The sequence below is a fragment of the Anas acuta genome, chromosome 2 (genome assembly GCF_963932015.1).
Source record: "Anas acuta chromosome 2, bAnaAcu1.1, whole genome shotgun sequence".
Taxonomy (NCBI): Eukaryota; Metazoa; Chordata; class Aves; order Anseriformes; family Anatidae; genus Anas; species Anas acuta.
Window position 1 is genome coordinate 7878340 of NC_088980.1, and position 19502 is coordinate 7897841.

Below are 19502 nucleotides of genomic sequence, written 5' to 3' on the forward strand. Positions count from 1 at the left end.
TTGGTAAGTTGGAATACTCTGAATAACAGCAAAACCCTGGTAACACTAATGTACTGGAATGGATGGAGTAACAGTAAAAACATTCAGCCTTATGAGTTTTGCTCCGTGCTAACCCCAGGCCAAAGCAGGCTGCTGTGGATTCAGTGGGATGTCATTGCACTGCACTCTTCAGTGTTCTGTGCTTCTGGAGGACTACAAAGTGCAAATGTATGGCAATAATTCAAATGTGGCCTCATAACTGAGCTAACAAAGCAGAACCTGTTTGGATTCAGAAGGACTTTTCTGATCCAAACGCAACAGTGTGGGACCCAGGCTCACTGCTGTGAAAATGCTCAGGTTATGCTGGTACCAAGGGGTTCATGAGTACTTCCCCCGTCTCTGTCCCACATCCTGACTGCATTCTGGGGCACCACCTGGCACAAAACATCCTTCTCTCCTCCCTTGTTTCCCATGATCGTAGGAGTCAGTGCACTCAGGCCAGTGTCCAGATGACAGCCTGGTTGTCCTGAGACATGTCTTCATCTCAGTGCCCTGTAGTTACTTTGAAGGTAATTCTAGCAGAGGATCTGTTATCTCTTGGTTGCAACTCCTAGCAGGAGTTAGGAACGTGCTTTTTTGTCTTGCTCCATCAAGGCTGGAGCTAATGAGCCCAGCATAATCTAAGCTGATTGAACATGGAACCACCACAGGGTGGGGGTTCAGACCTTGGTCTAAGAAATACACTAGGGAGGTACCTGTGGCAGTCTAGATAGAGCCACTTTTATTCCCACATTTATTTATTTATTATTTTATTTTTACTTCAAGTTAGCACAGCCCAAAAGTGAGCGGACTTACCTCTGGCTCTAGAAATAATACGGCCATATCTCTACGTGTTTCCTCAAACATCACAGTCAGAGGTGAGACAGTTCTGAAGCTCTGGCATGGATAACCCACAGCCCAGGTAATGAAAGTCAACCACACTCAGTACCCAGAGTGCATTAGCTTAGGCATGCATTTTTCAGAAGGAAGGGAATTCAGTTAAGTGTTGGCATTGCAGACTTCAGTATTTAAAAACTCCCTAGTTTTAGAAGAGCTTTGATGTCAGCTAAGTAGCTAACCAAATGATATCCTTTGGGAGAACAGATGATGTAGTTAAAAGAAACGAAGACATCATGTGAAACCCAGAGCAATAATCTTCACGTTAGTAATACAGATATTTAACAGGTACAGCTTTTCATCTCTTCAGCCGCCCCTGATGTCACCGAGAGGATGTTTGTGCAAGGGTGGTGGGATCATACCTGCAGTGATCTGAGAATCAGTAGATGGGAGTTGATGGCTTTTTTGAAGGGAAGAGGGTAATGCACAAGTCACCAGCTGTAATTTAAAATGTTCAGCCTTACAGAATACCAGGAGAAAGAAAAAAAAAAGAAATAAAAAACAACAACAAAAAAACACTTTTCATTAGAAAATGGTTAGTCAAAACCAGCTCCCCAGTCTAGGAATGTTGACTCTTAAAGAGAAGGGGTAAATTATATTCCTTTGTTTGTAAAAGACAATACCCTAATGGCCAAAGCTCCTTTGCAGACAGGGCAGAAATCAAGGGAGAAAAGTAAAGTGACTGAAAGAGGAATAAGGGTCAACAATGTCCCAGGTTTTGAGCTAATCTGAGCTTTCTGTGTTGAATTTTTCAATGTAAGACCTCATCTTTTATTCCAACTCTGAACAAAACCTTCAAAACCACTTTTTGTGTGTGTACATTGTTTTGTTTTTCCGGCCAGGCCAGGCTGTCAGTTCCTTTGAGGAGCGGAAAGAGGGAACCCACACAGCATATGGTAATACTTGGCTGCATTGCTGTTCCCAGAGAAAGCTGTTTGGCTCTCCTGAAATACAGACAGCCAAAGCATGTAAGGAAAAGTACTGCGGGTTAGCACTCATACGCTGTGTTATCTCAGACACAACAGTGTTGTTTTTTTTGTTGTTTTTTTTTTTTTTTTTTCCCTCTGAATACAGCATAAATAGGACAAGTAACTTATACTATGTATAAGTTATATAGTAAATAGTTAGTTTTTTGGAGTAAATCACTGAAATTACTTAATCCAGTAACCTACCAGATTTGGTTTATACCAGTACACTGAAATTAAAGTCTAACTATGGGCTCTCAGGGTTCACAGAAATTGATAAATAGTCCACATAATTGGTGTCAGCAATGGACCTCTGATTTTCCACTCTAGTTTGTCATTAGCTGGCTCCTTGGCTTTACTCTGGGCCTCCTTAACTGTCACTCTCTGACACAAAATTTAGCACAATTCTAGCACCGTGCTCTTCAGGGACAGTGCCTTAGAGGCTGCGTGGGCAAGGCTGTTTGCTCTCTTCTCCATAAAACATTTTCCAATAATCCCAGAGGCAGGTCCTACACAGTGTGGATGTGGTCAGTCTTCTCCAGGAGAAGCGAGACCCCAGGAGGGTGCACATAGTCCAGTCTGCGCCATGTGGACTAGGGTATAGGGCTTGGTGACTGACCTGTCTTTATTATATGTTCTAAATAACACATTTATAGTACATAAGGTAGTTCACAGCCTCGGGGTGCATGCTAAACCTGCATCATAGCCCTCAGTCTGAGTCCTACTCTGGTTACTGTTCATGAACCACCTTGAGTAGTGGCTCACCTAGCCTTTAAAGCCTATTGCCTCCTTAGGATCACTGTAAGGAGAAGAGATATTACATCAGATTTATCTGTAGTGTAAATGTACTTGAACAGGCTTGCTTCAGGCAATCTCTTTCAGATATGCACCTTTAAAAGTTGGGCTGAACTGTGTTGGTTACAAATGTTCCCTGTCAAGCATATTTACTGGCAGCACTTGTTCCCAGCTTTGCTGCTGGTCAAATGTCTGTTGAAACATCAAGAAAACAAGGGCTCTGGAATTTTAATTCAAATAGTGGTATGTCACTGACAATTATCAGAAGCCTTCCTATTGTATAACCTCCCTAGGTTATCAAAACCCTTGGGAGTAAATACTTTAGTGAAAGACAGCAAAAGCTGTCTGAAAGACTTTTCCCCCTTCCCCTTTTCTTCATCATGACTAGCCTGGTGACCACCGACTCTCTGATTTCAGTGTGCAAGTTGTTAACCTAGCAATTAATTGAAGAGCTTGGATCAGGGCAGGGACTTTGCCTAACAGCGTGGATAAAGTACTTGTGGCTTTTGCTAATCATTTAAGTGGATTTACTATGTGCCTGGTTTTCTCAGTTCTCAGGCAACCTGAACTGCAAGTGCAGCTTTAGATAAGTTGAAGGGAAATACACGCTTTTAAAGATGAATCATCCAATATATTTTGAGTGTCTTTTCTGCAATGAGATGATCATGTCACAGAGTCCATTGAATAATAGATGAGATCTGCATTGACTAGAAAGGGAGCCCTTAGTGTAACTCAGAGGTACTCCACTGTAACTCCACTCCACTGTAGCTACCTACTGCTAGGCAGATGAATCCCATACTAAATGCCTGTCTAGCAAATTCAGCCAGTTTGAACCCCAGGTTTTTTAACTCAAGGCACACGTGAAAGGTGAATGTACATGAAACTGACAATTTAGGATCCCTCTCTTTACACGTCTATAATATCACTGTCTATAGAAGGATGGCTATTTCATTTCACTGTGGTGTACCTGCTGTGCAGATCTTATTTGGGGGATAAAAGCAGCTGGGTATCCCAGCAATGTAAATCAGTTTAATCACTCTACTTATCTGGGTGTATGGTGTGGCTGCAACAATGAAATCAGCTGACTTTCTTCAGCTGTTGGCTGCTCTGGACCCATGGAGAGATTTCTATCCTTTAGAAAGGACTCTACAACTACTGAATGTCTGAAGTAATTCAGGGACCTGTCACAGGCTTTCCCTGTGACAGCAGTGAGTGAAGTTTCACCACAGAGGGAAAGGAAGAGAACCTACTTTGCTCTTTTAGTATGGATGTAATCAGCATCATTACCCAAGGGAATTGAGCTGTAAATCTAATGTCAACTTCAAGGTTAGTATCATCCCAAGCACGTCCCAGGAAGGTCTGGGTTCACTGCAGTGAAGTGCTTTGACTTACTGCTGTTATGGTACTCTTGATTATGTAGCCCTGTGACTACATGAGCTGTTACCTTGGAGGCCATTTCCTACCTGTGTCCCTTGTGAAGGTGATTTTGAGGGCTAGGACACTGGGAATTGAAAATCCACAAAAAGTAAGAGGAACAGTTCAAGTGTGGTGTTTGGGGCTGAAGTGTTCAACTGCAATGTTCCCTACCCATCACAATCCCAAATCCAAAGAAGAGGGTGGGTTTTGTGAATCAGCACTTTCAGGATGAATTTCAGTCCCAAACCCTTCTTCCTTTGCAATACCAACTTCCATCCTCCTGCACACTGTGCTGAGGGCCTTTCTGCATAGACAAGGGGTCTTTCTTTCACACATGTCCATGATGAGATTTAACCAGTAGCATCCAGAGCTGTGACCAATGCCAGAGTAATCTGAGCCATGGAATTCCTTCATTCCATCTCCTTTGCTCTGCCAACTCTTCTGGGGAATGACCTTCTCCTTTTAGAGCTCCCTAATTTTTTCTGGGGAGTCTGAGATCACAGAAATGCCTTTCTCTTTTTTTCAAGTCTGTCTGTGAATGCATCTCTGTCTTTCCATCCACCTGTTCTTTTCTCTTCCTACAGTTCTTCAGGGAAAGTTGTTGTCCCAACTTAGCTACCCCAGCCTGTCCAAACCACCACAGAAAAGCAAGCTGCTCCAGAAGAACCTCATGATTACTGAAATAATGCAAACTCACATTGGCAGACTATGGGTTTTGCCTGTAGCTCAAAATAAAGACAAAGCAATTACAGGCACTTAAAGGTACTGGATTAAAATTCTATATGGCCTCACACTTGCTCACAGCTCCACTCAGCATTATAGCCATCCTGAGTTATGTCATCACAATGCCACTTAATCCTATGGGGTACCATCTTTTATATTTTAGGAAGTCTTCAGCAATCATCCCTTGTCCATTTCCCTTCTCTACACTCTCTTCTGTGTCCCAGCATGGTAGGCTGTTGACAGATATCTGAAGCTGAGCCCTCTTTGGGCCGTGTTTAGGATGGACTCTCACTTGGCTCCAGAAAAGGACCTGTCTGTTGTTCTTATACACAAAACCTTTAAGCACAACCTTAATGATAGGAGACAGAAAGGGATGTAAACACTTGTTAAACCCAAGTGTGTCCCACTGTTCCTTGCTATATGATGAGTTGCCATGAATTGTATTGGAAGAGTGGCTCTGAAAGAAGCCAGAGTTTCAGAACACAGTGTTTCGAATCACAGATCAAAATAGAGGAGTGAAAAAAATAATTAAAGTAAAACAAATAATGCTGTAAAGTAGCAGACTTCCATGAAGGAAAAAAGAGTAATTTTTTTTTTTATTCCTTAAAACTCTGGAGTCTGTTACATCCTTAAGAATGCAAGCACATTTATTCTGATACCACATCTCCATCCCAAACTGGCAAAAAGGCTCCAAACATTCTTGCCCCTTTCTGTCACCTTCAACATCCATGTTCCCTTCTCTTCCCCCCCCCCCCCATCTGATTAACTTGAAAGTGAATACTCATGCCTAAACACCTGTGATTGAATCTTCTGTCCTAATTTGAATGAATCAGTTCATTATTTTATGAACTCCCTTTAAATCTGAATACTCACTAATGTTGCATGATCATTAAAAAATCCCCCAGCGGAATTTGACTGCACTTTCCAAATTCTCAGAACAAATTGGCCATCAATTCCTTCTAATATGACTGCAATGGTAGCAATGACACCAGGAAGATCATTCCAATAGGACAAATTTTCCTCTTGTTTTATCCCCCTGAAAACCCCCAGGCAAATTTTCAGTCAAAATACTTTAAAGCAACATCCGAGTAACAAAAGTTTTCAGTTTTGCAGAGCTCAGTAAGACCTTGCAGGATCAAATTTCTCTAACTGAAGCCTGGCCCTAATGCATATTTATGAACACGGAGGCTCACTATGCAGCCAAATCCTGTAAACTATTATTTGTATATGATAAGATTTACACATGAAAGGGCAATTGTTGTTCTTGTAAATAAATAGCTTGTAAAAGGCATTTGCAATTATGCAGGCCTCTTTTCAGGACTGCTGGCTTTTGCTACCAAATTTGGGTGAGAAATAGACTTCAGCAAGGTTTTTTTATAACTCTTTTTATTATAACTGCATGACTTCTTCCACTGTATTCAGCTGAGACACTAACTGTGCACCTCAAGATCTTGGAATATTAGTTCTGCTCTCTTTAAAGAAGGCTTAAAGTTCCTTCAGTTAGGCTGTAAAATGGATAGTCTGCTATGTAAGGAAAGCTAATAAACTTAGATTTTTTTTTTTTTTTTTTTTATTTTTTTAATTTTCTATTTATTTATTTATTTATTTATTTTAGGAAGCCAGATGATAGCTTTTCCCTAGATTGCTTCTTGCCATAATGAACTTGTTTGGTGGCATCTCATCACAGACTGATGAGGTGCAGTGCCTCTTTGCAAATGGATAACAAAGCACTGCAAAGAAGCCTTGCCGTTGTTTAATTATGAATAAAATATATTAGATGCTAACTCATAATGTGCAGAGCAGGAACAAGATTTGCAGTGTAACATTTCCTGCTTTCCCTGTTGTTACTTTTAGCATATCAACTAATAACCTGTAACATATAATTATAATCCTTGTATATAATGGACATGAATACCACTTAAACCAAGAAGAGCTGCACTGTGAAAGAAAGAAGACAACAAAGCGGTGATACTAACTTTCATGACAAAGTATAGTTATAGAAGTCATCATGCACATATGTTTGTGTGAGTCCTAAGGAAGGATTAAGATCATATATTACTGGAGTCAGCTCTGTGTCAGGTTCTGTATGTTTGAACTAATTATTGATGATATAGTGCCAAACAAATATGGCTCTGTGTTGATGGATACGTCAAAATCACTGTCTTAGGACAATGTCTATTAACTCCTACATTGATTACTTTTGATGGAAGAAATGGTCTAGTGGTGGAGAGAGCAGACCCAGGTCCAATTTCTTGTTTTACCAAGAATGTCTTGAGAAGTAGGAGCAGCCTTTTATCCTCCTTGGCCTACTAGGCCCATGAAGGGTTTGAATATTTGAATCTTGGACTTCTAATGGGACATCAACTTGTCGTCCCATGCAATGCCTGGAGAAAAGGAATGTCTCAAGAGGATTTTCACAACCAGACTAGGAAAGTGTATGTACTGTCAGAGGAGATGCAGCAGACAGATGTGTTTCTTAAATCCTGCTCTTTCCACAGTTCAAGCACTTAATGCATCACCTTCTTCTATTTGGGATTGAATTCTGAGCTCTATTCTTTCCTTGAGAAACACAGCAGAGATCAATACTGTTTTATGAAGGATATACTGCTGTAGCGGCAAAGCTGATGTATCACATATACTCTGTGTTGGATCATTCAGTAGCCACAAGGCACCAGCATCACCTCTGAGCATATTAAAAACTTTATTACCCACCAAGCAAGCAAGCTAATGGCCTCTTCTTCTGCAAGCAAGTGCCTAAACCAACAGGCTCAAAAAAGCCATGATCTTTGTCTGGAGGATCTTTATTCAAAATGCAATAGAGAAGCTGCAACAAGAGCAAATGAGAATGACTTCCTTGCTATCCAGGCCTTGCTGCCGCCCCTCAGAAAACCTGTGCACAGCCCAGGTTGACCTCTAGCACTGGGATAGGGGATGTGCCCATAATCATCTGTGGTGAAATAGAGCCAAACTCAGGTCCACCAGGTGCTGGTGGAGTGCTTTAAGAAGCTGGTTATTTCTGAAACATGGAAACCGCACTCCCAACTCAAGCTGATGTTGAAGGAACCAGCTTCTGATGCATGTTTTTTTGCAAGCCAGCCTCAGCAAGATGCCCATCAGCCCAGAGGGTGAGGTGGGTGGACAAAAACAACTTTTTCCATATTTCCCAAGGCAGTTCTCTTGATTCCCCACAGAGTACTTGAGGTACCTTGGGATTTTTAACATTCAGAGATAGCCTGCCTTTCACTAACTCCAGAGTTGGGTGAGAGGACAACAGTGAGTGTTGCAGCTTTCTTTGGATCAAGTCCTCAGTGTCTCCATTACCCCTCTCTAACAGGGGAAAATAGCATATTTGAGGGTAAATACACTGACAATTGCAAGGAGAGAGGTTAGGTGCAGTGGTGATTGAAGTGTTCTCTTAGCTGGGCAGAATCAGATGTCAGGCAAATCTATCTGCCAGAGAAAATCAATCCACAGGTAAAACCAGATCAAAACCATGAGGAAAACAGAATTAGAGGGGAGAAAATTCTAGTCTGCCACTTCCCAGACCTTATAAAAAACAAGTCAATTCAACACTCCACTAAAGCCTTCTTATCAATCAGACTGCAAAAAAAAAAAAAAAAAAAAAAAAGTGTAAAGCCAGTGTTTTTATACATACTGCAATTGTACCTACATCTTTTTAAGAAAAGGGTGCTAATCCAGCAAGAAAAATCTGTTGAATTTCAATCTACACCTGACACAAATATAAGAAGTGACTGAAGCCTCTCTTCGTTCTTTTTATTTTTCTATTCATAGACCCTTTAAAATCCTGATTTCTGACTACATGATTTGACCCCCAAGTCAGATTGCTGTGTAAGTTTAACCTTCTTTTTCTGTACCCTAATAAACATTTACATTATGAACGTCTTCCTGTTCAGTTGCCACCTTTTGCCTCATTCAGTTTACTGTGTTCACAGAAATGCCAGACGTTGCACTTGATCACCTACTGAAACTCACTATAAATCTGTATCATTGTTCATCAGGAATTAACATCTTGAGAATAAATGAGATAGTTACCAACAGACACATGGCTGATCCTTCAACTCAGTTGTATATATTTATAAATGTCCATACAGTGCACGTCTCTGCTTTTACATATGCATTAGTCTGTTCCTCCCTAAAACCTTTTCAAGGGACTGGCCATTTTAAACCCAATTGGATGGAGAGTTAAGAGTCTCAGAGTTATTACAAGATTCCTGAAAATAGCATAGGAGAGGAGGGATTGAGACCACAGTAATTCCTCACTGAGAAAAGGGCTGCAGTATGAAGCCAGCCCCTGCTGGAGAACCTAAATGGAGGACAGCTGTTACAAACATCCTAGCTGGAACAAATGTTTCAGCTGAGCCTTGTCCTATTTTGAAGACCAGAAAGCTCCATTCTTAAGAACCTAGTCTTTGTTTCTTTTATGTTTGTGAGGCTCTCTCTTGTGATTTCCTTCATGCTTGTCCTTCACTAATTCCCACAATTTTTTATTTTATTTTTTTTATGTTGACTCTGCTGCCTGCTGTGTGAGGAAATATGAAGATCTTTAATTAGACTGGAAGATGTGTATTGTTTTCTTCAAGGACAAAAAATCAGCTGTGGGGAGAAAAATGAATGTAGGGGGGTGGGAGAAGGAATCTGGAGAAAGGCTCATGTGGTAGCTTTTGTTTGGTGGGGTTCAGTTTTTTTTTTTTTTTTTTTTTTTTTTTTTTTTTTTTTTTTTACTTTTTCCATTTAGCAGATTTGTTTTCTTTGTGGTGACTTTTGTGGATGATTTCTAGAATGCAGTTTAAGCTCTCTGTTTTTAAGAACTTGGTGTGGCCTACAGCAGTTGCATTACTGTTTATAACATTAAAGAAATATATGTGCTGAGTCATTTTTGGTAGTCTTTGACCCTAAAACTTAGATTGTTTGTGCATATGACCTATATTTTTAAGATCTTAACTGCATTGTATACAGCATATGTAGAAATTCTGATCTCTTTTTTATTTTACCATTCTATAGACTTATTCTTGAGATGGCCTTACCAGAAACATTTCCTGAATAGGATGTAAGGCTATGTAAGGCTGGCTATGGTGACTTTAAAACAACAACTTGAATCTAGTTCCACAATTACATGTAAGTGTGCACTTGCAATGATCGCTAATGCTGGGTGTTGTTTCTGCCTAACTTTTAATGAGGAAAATGAGTTTTATATTTGTAACAACTTTCTTAATAACATACCTCCCAATCAGTCCTGCACTGATTAATTTTAAATGTAACATGTCAGCAAGTGCACCCCAGTGGCTTAATTTATTTGTCAAATTAAGGATATGTGTGCGTTGCTATAGAACCACCAATGTGTAGGGCTTGACTCTAATGCTGCAGTCAATTGTTTTTATTTTTTCATTTTGAATAATTCATCAATAAAAGGATCAACTTAATTTCCCCCATTCCCTTCCCAGAAGACTGTAATTAACAAAGACCACATTCCTTATGAGGTTTTACAACTTTAAGTACACAAACTACACTTAGTTTTTGGTTTAAAAGACTAGACAACATCCCCTTAATATTAATTAGAATTAGGTGTTGTCTGTATTGCAAGCTTTTTCATCTTATTGTGATGAATTCTTTTGAGTTCCTATAATGTGTTAGAGTACAAATTATTCCTCATTGATCTCTTACATGGAAGTAAGGTGGGGAGAGCCTAGAGTTTATGGTTCAAAGTAGCTGGCTGTTAAGTATTGATCTGTTTAAGTTAACAAGAGCATTCTTGTCAAGTAATCCCTGTGTTCCTATATGTTTTGCTCTTTTATATAAAAGTCCATATAAAAGAATTTTGTTGTTTTCTGTAGACATTTTGATAAAGACATCAGAAAGCACCCAGGAAAGGGAAAAAATAAATTAGAAAAGCTGCTAACACTTGCACAGCAACACGATTAATTCTTCTGGTAACTGATTTAGCAATGTTTGCTTCATTTGCTGCTCTTGATGCAGGGAAAATCTGTTGTTTCAAAGGTTTTCTCTCACTGCTTGTGAACTCACCTGAATGTATGTGCTGTGGGCTACATCGCTTGTCTGCTCAGACAACTAAAAGTTGTTCCCACACAGCAATACTACAGATAACAACTATACCTACAGAGATAACATAGCCTGTTTTAAAAACACACAAACAAATCCACAACACACAAAGCCACTAAACAAGACCTACAGTAGACTTGGAGGCTGAAATGCCCTGTTAAATAGGGTACGTTGTAGGTTGTGTTTTTGTTTTTTGCCTTGTAAGGGTACTTTTAGGTATAACTGCTTTTATTGATGTCTGACAGCCTTAGGCAGCAGGTTATATAGAAACTACTAACTCTGAGATGGTACTGGGGTTCCTGAAAGTGTTACCTCATTGTATTGGCAGTTATCATAGAATCATTAAGGTTGGAAAATACCTTCAAGATCATCTGGTCCAACCATTACCCTACCACCAATGCCACCCACTAAACCATGTTCCTAAGCACCGGGACCAGCCTTTCCTTAAACACCCACGGGGATGGTGATGCCACCACCTCCCTGGGCAACCTGTTCCAATTGACCTGAAGCAGAAATAATCCAAGGACTGATTGTAGCCTCATTTATTTATTTATTTGTTTGTTTATATTTTGAAAGGCCATAGGCTTGATACAACTAACACACCTGCCCCTGACACTGGTTGGGTTAGATGTTCCATGGTGGGAAGCACTAGGGTGATTGCAGTTGAAGAGCAGAGGGAGGCAGGGACCCAGGTGCAGACCCAACCAGGTTAATCTGAGGGATGGGAGCTGAGGATGAGATGACAGAATATGCTTACAGCTCCATTTTAAACATCAGACCATGACTTATGAGGAAGAGTAGTGATAGGTCAAGGAGTAATGGCTTTAAACTAAAAGAAGGTAGATTTACATTAGATATAAGGAAGAAATTTTGCACTATGAGGTGGTGAGGCACTGGCACAGGTATCTCAGAGGAGTTGTAGATACCTCATACCTGGAAATGTTCAAAGCCAGGTTAGACAGGGCTTTGGGCAACCTGGGCTGGTGGGAGGTGTCTATGCTCATGGCAGGGGTTTGATGATCTCTAAGGTCATTCCCAACCCAAACCATTCTGTGACTAATACATGGCTAAAGCCAGGCTTCAGTAAGAACATACAAATCCTAAGATACATAGATTGTTACATTCAGTGGATGAACAGCTAAATCTTGCCACCATAAGCTGTGTTTGAACTCTTCTGAGATCATCCCTGAAACTCCAGAGCTCCAGAAAGTCTTATAAGTATTGAACTACATAGCACAAAAAGATCGTAACTAGAGAAACTGAGCTCATCTTCGGGTACATTTCAGGGTCTGTCTTAAAGCTCAGATTTGGCACTGCAATATAGAGCATAAACTGCATCCCGATCGGTGTTAGAGTATCCTCAAATCCATTTTCTTGTGCAGCACAGCCATCCAATGCAGGAGGTAAGCAAAGCTTTCCCCCAGATGTGTATTCAAGGCCAAATCCTGCCCTCTAGTGCACTGTTGCTGAAGGGGGAAGGAAGACTTGACTAAGGTTTGACCTCTGTACAAAATTAATACACCTCATTTACTCCTGATTTTTCTGTCCATTAGGCTGCAGCAGTCATCACTATTTTTCAGCAGATGGACTTGTTTTGCAAAGTAGAACACTGTTCATTGGTGTTAGCAAGGCCTTTAGTGTTTCAGTAATGGTTGCCAATGTGTATCTTGTGTCTAAGTTCTTCCTGTTATTTTGTTTGCATTGTTTTGTTTTGTTTTTCTTCTTCAAGTGCCAGTGGTAAGCAATAACTTTTACTGCTATTTTACTGATGATGTGCATGGGGGCTTCAACAACATCTCGTGTAATAGTAAGGTAAATTATTTGCAAGCCAATGAAATTTATACTGAAAGTGCAAGGTAAAATGCTTAAGAAATGATAGATGGAAGATAAGAGTGGGTTCCCAGGCAATCATTGCAAACGTTATGTGGTAGTTTCAGTTCCGTGTTGTTTCAGGGGGCTCCTACAGTATTCTCTAGAAATATGTTTTTAGGCTCTTTGTCTTTAGAGCTTATAGTAGCCACAGTGGGGGTAGGACCTTAACCTAAGGCTCTATCACAAGGCTCAGGCCACTGAGTTGGGTTATCTCACAGTATTGAAATGAGGCACAATGGATATTCCACTCTGGCTTACCTCACATTAATCACAGCTGTATCAAACTGACCTGGTAAATCCTTCGTCCCTATGGCTAATGTGAGATTTACCAGGTTATTTGTGTTTCTGTGCACCTGAGTATGGTTTTCAAATACCAGAATTTAAAATACTTGAACTTCTAATTGTTTCCCTCCCCTGCCTTCCTGTAAAATTGCAAGCTTTTAACAGCATGCCTTGGAAGACAATGAGGTGTTCCCAGCCAGATTTTACACAGAGTTAAAGAAGGGGTTCTGCCACTGACTAGCAAATGCACAAATGTTCATGTGGCAATTTTACAGCAAATTGTATGAGTTTTGAGTTGAATCATTTTGAATCATTTAATTTTTGAGCTTCCTCTTCTAAGTCAAGTTAAGGAAGATAAGGGGAAAGGCAAGTCCTTTCTCACCAGAAGGGTCTGCCCAGGTGGAGGTATGCTGTCTGCTGGGGGCTGTCGTATAGGCCTCCACAAACTGGAGGTACATGCTGTAAGCTGGTAGGTCTTATCTTCCTCATCATCAACCTTGATTTCCACTGCAGGTTGCCCAAATAAACAGTTAAAACGCAATGAATTCAGAAGCAGCTATTCTACAGGAGCCTAATGCAACTTGTCTTAAAAGCACCTGATTTTAGGGAGTGGAAGCTCGTGGCTAGCACTTTGTGAAAATGAGGAAGGTAACTGAAGCATTCAAAATAACTCATCTGTTTTCAAGAATCTTGGCTTAAAACATCTTTTTTTTTTTTGCTATTCTTTTTACATTTAAGTAAATGCTTTACTTGCCCTAGGGATACTGTGTGTTGCATATCCTTCATGCTAAAAAGTAGTTCACACAGAACAAAAATGAAAACTAAGGCTGCTTTGGAATTTTCCATCAAAACTGACCCGTGATAAATACTGTGTTTTCAACTCAATAAGGGCAAAATGGATTTTCTCCCACTCCAGACCACTTTTATTGGGGGGTGAGCAAGACTTATTATTATTATTTTTTTTCTGGAAAGTCTTAATGTTCTTACTTGAAAAGACTGTTAAGTCTTAAAATAAAATAAAATAAAAATCTGGTTTTGTGGATACAAGGGATACAAGTCCCTTTATCCTCTGATGTTCAGGATTCATGGACTGCAGACCTTGGTCTGGGTCGACTGCTTCATTTCCAAAAGATGACTGATAAACATCACAAGAGATGAAATGAAACTGAGAAGTCCAGCAAAATGGGTTTGAATTACTTCCCCTGTGAAAATCTGAAGAAATCTTTCCAACTGCTTTTCCGCTTATTATGACATATTTTGAATTGATGAAGATATTTCCCTGAAAACCTAGATTATTTTTGTCTTCCCCATTTTTTTAAAATTTTTTTTTTAATGAGGAAAAAATTCCTTTGACTTGCTCTAATGAAAAACTTTCTCCAGAAAATTTTAAAATAGAGCTTTTATTATTTTATTTTATTTTTATGGATTTTGTACATAGTAGCTGTCAAAACTGACCTGAAGTTTCAAAATATCTGACTGGTGATTGGTGAAGGGTCAGCAAGGCTCTTTGAACTTGTCACCCAATTTATGCATGGCCAAATGTTGCACCATCTTGTGGACAGCAAGATTATGACATCGTTGTAGAATTCTCTTTCATCCATTTGTAGAAAGTGGTACCAGAGCTTTAGTTAGATACAGACACTCATTTTCAATGCACATATAGTACTCTTTTATCTGTTTCAAAGAGCTTGTTTCTTTTGCAAAGGTGAAATTTGAATGAAATTTTCTCATTGATTTATTAAATTAAAAGGCCTCATGTAGCCTTAATCTAGCCTCAAGAACACTTCATGGCAGGTTTCATTGGATGATTTTTTTATGTTTATAATTTGTATAAATTATGCAATATTTTTGTAACATCCTATATCATGATATGATTTAATATCTCATATATATTCTTGAGTCTGAAAGTAATGTGGAGAGATGTCTTTGAAAGACCATTAAGTATAAATAAATTAGAGTGAGAGCTAGAGTGGTACTGATGAATAACATTCCTCAATAAGGAGACCTAGTAGACTAAATTAGATGAGTAAATTATTACTTAATAATGCCATGCTTAAAACATTCCTAACAGTTAGGGCATTCACCTGGGAGTGTTAACTTATCTGGCCAAAGCACTGCTTACCCAGCAGCTATGTAATATAAAATACAGTGCAGTTCCAGAAGCAGGCACAAATGAAGAAATACCAAGAAAACGCCCCTAACGGCACTCTGTAGATGAGGGTCACCTTGGGCATGTGCTCTTTAGCCTTATGAAACCTGATTTCTTTGCTGGACAAGTTCATTGCTTTCAAGGAATGTGGGCTGGGTGCTGCAGATGGGACTTTCTGGGTGTCCCTGGTGCCCAATGAATTTAGGAGCCTCTTGGAGGTACAGAACACCTGTTAGAAAACCTGGCTGTTTTCTAACTAACTTATTTTGGTTCCACTGAGGTCTTTTATCAAATCTAGTCTGCTGCCCTTCCTCCAAAGTCTTAGAGCCCTGGTACAGCCCAGATCCTAGATGCCATGCAAGTGCTCAAGCATTTGAGCTCCTACTTCCTCCTGAATTACTACAGCAGGCTGAGATAAGTGGGCAGGGAAAGGTGAGGTGATATTTGGACAAGCTGAGGGGTCCAGCATCTGTGTTATTAATTGCTGCTAGCTTTTTAAGCTCCCCTTTTCCTGGTTGTCTTGGGTGAACAACAAGCAAAAGAAGAGCTGGAAAATGTAACTGAGGAGATAGGAGAGGCTTGGTGACCACATAAGCTGATTTCAGAATGCTAGGAGAACGACACCAAAAACTTGTGTCTCTCATGCTTCTGAGGTTCTCACCGGGTTGACCTCTTTCAGAAACAGATTTACAACCTGTCATCACTGCAGCCTGCAAGGGACTGCAGAGACACTGTGAACTAGCTCTAAATGCCCTCATGTAAGCACTGAAATCTGAGCTTTGAGGGGGAAGATTTTCAGACCAAGTTGGGCTCTGAGCTAGCAGCATTGGCTTGATGTTTTACCCTAAGTTAGAGTCAGCATGGATAAGTCCTGGTAGTCTGTTGAATCTCTGCTCATGCTCAAACTTTCGGGGAACTTTGGACACCTCCTTCCGTGCCTGTTCATAAAGCCTGGAAGTCCACATAGATAGCTCTGTTCAGGGAAGATTTAAAGCTAATTTTTCCAATCACTACACTAGCTTTGATTAACCCCCACTTCTGGTAGTGTTAAGAAATGAGTTTGGAGAGCAGCTGTATGCAATTTCACTGCAGAGCCACTGAATACAGTGCAGACAGAACAGGTCCAAGTGCTGCTCTCCAGCATTTTGCTTAGTCCATGTCAGTGGTCCCAGCAATGCAACTGCAGCAGGAGATGCTCAGCCTCATCCACATGCAGAATTTTTCTGTAGGGTGAGGGTACCCTGTATGTACTGATTTTTTTTATTTTTTATTTTTTAACCTGTGTTGCCTTAACAGAGACTAAAGGATATTGTGAGCCTCCCTGTGTTGCTGTTATGAGAACTGTAATGATCAAGCCAAACTCTGCATTAACTGTGTCCACTTCAGTGGATTCAAAAAGCTCAGTCAGGCTTCTGGCTATGACTAAATCATCTAATTATAGCCTTCCCGTGCTGTGCTTTTTGCATTCGTTCCTGATCCATCATTGCATTGATTTTTAGAATTGTGTTCTTTAGCACTCTGTGGTCTCAGTTTTCACATCCTCCTCGTCTCCTCTGTTCTCAACTTCTCTGTACTTGCTGCATGTTGACTTCTTATCTTTCTAAGCATTTTCCTTAAACCATGGTTTTAATCACGTTTCTCTGCCTAGGTGACTCTTCACCGTTTCTGCAAAGCTTTGACTTTTGTGCAAATTCGTATTAGACTCTCTGTAGCTCTGCTTTTTGACCTGTACAAAATGGATGTTCCCTCCTGGTTACATCACAAGTGACGTCAAAAATTGCAGTGGTAAAATATTGAGTTTTAGACTACCTTGGGCAGCTTTCTACTGTAAATGTCAAAAAAGGAAAATGAAAGTGTTATGTCTTTGCCATATTATTGCAAAAACTTGGAAGCCCATGGAGTTCATAGAGCAGTGATACTATGCCCTATTCAGCTCAAATTTAGATCAAAACAGGCTCCCAGAAATAACTTATAAACATGGGGACATATTTCATCTAATTCTGAGCTGGAACTTGAAACTAGTTGAATTTAATGGTTTGCAGTCCTGCTGTTTAATATTGAGATTTGTGATACTGAATGTTTCTCTAAAAGCCTCAAATTGTAGAGACAGAATAATTATGGAAATCTCTTATTTTTATTTTGTTTTAGTTTTACAGAGGTTTTTCTGTGAAGTATAAATTTGAAGAACTCATAAAAAAACACTCAACACATTATTAAAATTCTATGATATAGTTTTAGCTTTTTTTTTTTTTTTTAAATCTTATGTCATGATTGTGTGAATTTTCCTGTATCTGTTTTGCGTAGCTGTAGCTCAGCTCCAAAGACAGATTAGCTGTCTTGCTAAATGTTCCCAAAAAGTATGACTGAGATTCCTTCTTAATACCCTTCTCAGCTGAGCTTATGTATAATCCTTTTCAAAGTGTAAAATGCCGAGGGATGTTTATATGCTGTAGCTTATATGACAGTATATTGTTGTTCCTTCACACTTCACTGAACTGTCTTCGAATACTAATCTATAAATCACTTACAATTCTCATATGCACTTTAAAACTTTGTGCAGCTCGTGGCATTGTATGTTCTTCTCTAGATATATAAGACACTTTAGTGTAAAAAACAACAGACTAATGATTTCACATTTGTTTTTCTGCGGTACTTAGGGGCCTTTGCTGAAACAAGGGACAAATTATGCTGGACCCTGTAGGACTGCATGGGTATGTCCTGCTTTAAGGGAGCTGTAAGTGGGTGGGCAGAGGTGGGATCTTCCCATCTCATTCATGGCAGAAGACTTTTCTTTTTTTTTTTTTTAAATTTATTATTTTATTCTATTTTTGTTTTTATTTTTCCCCTGAGATCATATAGGCTTGGGCAGAGTTTGCAATTGAATTGATATCTCCTGAATTTCAAAGGCTGCACTTCCACTATTCATTAGTCTTTTTTTTTTTTTTTTTTTTAAGGGTTCATAAATATCAACAAGCTAACTCATATTTCTGAAAGCAAGTGCCTTCTCCCCACTAACCTAATTAGAAGCTATTCTTTCCCATGTAGAAATGAGGTTCAATGCTGTAAGGTTTTTCTCAATTTCAGGGGAGAATGGGGATTCCTGCAAGTGGGGCTCTGGGCAAGCATTAAGTGAAGAAAGGAGAGGAAGTAGGAGACTCCCTGGCTCTTCCTTGCCAGGGCAGAAGAAAAACTTTGCCCTGTGGTGAAAATAGGATCCTTGACTGCTCTAGTGGGCTGGCTGTGGATGGAAGAGGAAGGGGTAGTGGAGTGGTGTCTCTCCTATACTGCTTTGCTTCAGGACAAATCTGTGCTGAACAAGCATGGGGTGACACCCACATGATCAGTCTGTGTGATGCAAAGGGTTTATTGTTTAAGGAAGAGAATACATAGGCAGGAATTTATTTTTTTTCCCTGAAGAACTTGGCTTGAGAGGCAGAATAGGAGAACAGATTTTTTTTTCCCCTGTTCCCTGTAGTGGTCAGAAGGGTTTTCCATGCATCTCCTTGGGCAGTTTTGCTTGCCTAGTTCTTCTTATGAAAACTGTTCAGCCTGGATTATTTGCAGTTGTATGAACATGGACATCTGTGTGCTCAGCACAACAAACTCCCGTGAGACTATAATGCCACCAGGGCATATCAAACATGCGACTATCTGCTACAGAGGGAAGTCTGACGTCTGACAACACGCTAAGTCTTTGGGACCTCTCTCCTACATCAGAGCTTAAAGGCTTATGGCTCTAATTAAATTTACCTTTTAACTACAATTCTGCTATCGGCTTCCATAACAGTCTCTCTAAGCCTATTCTAGCCATGCAGCTAGAAGATTTAGCCAGTTAAGCATGTGATGAGATGTGTACTGTTCAGAACTGGAGGAGCTGGGATTCTCCAAAGCAGTGTTGGCTCTGGTGCTTGGTGAGCAACCCGGGCACTTCTGCTTTCCATAAAGCATCATGGCCCACACTTGCTTCCCTGAAGAAAGAAGCAACACCCAGGAAGGATTTTATTTATTTAAAGGTTTTTAACTATGAAATAGAAACGCACTAAAAATGCCTTCATTAATCTGATTGGATAGCTGAACCCCCAGGAAAACAAAACAATTTCATAAGATGAAGCATGCATGCTTTTAGCCTCGGTTAAGCAGATCTTACTCAGAGGTAGGGCTTTTGTTTGTTTATTTATTTAATGCTCTTTTCCCTATTTTGCAAACTAGATTTTACAAGTTTTTGTTGTGAAAACAGAAGGGGCAGCATCTGGCTTCATGGGCTGAACTGGAGGGATGGAACAGGGCTAGCAGAATGTGTCTGGATC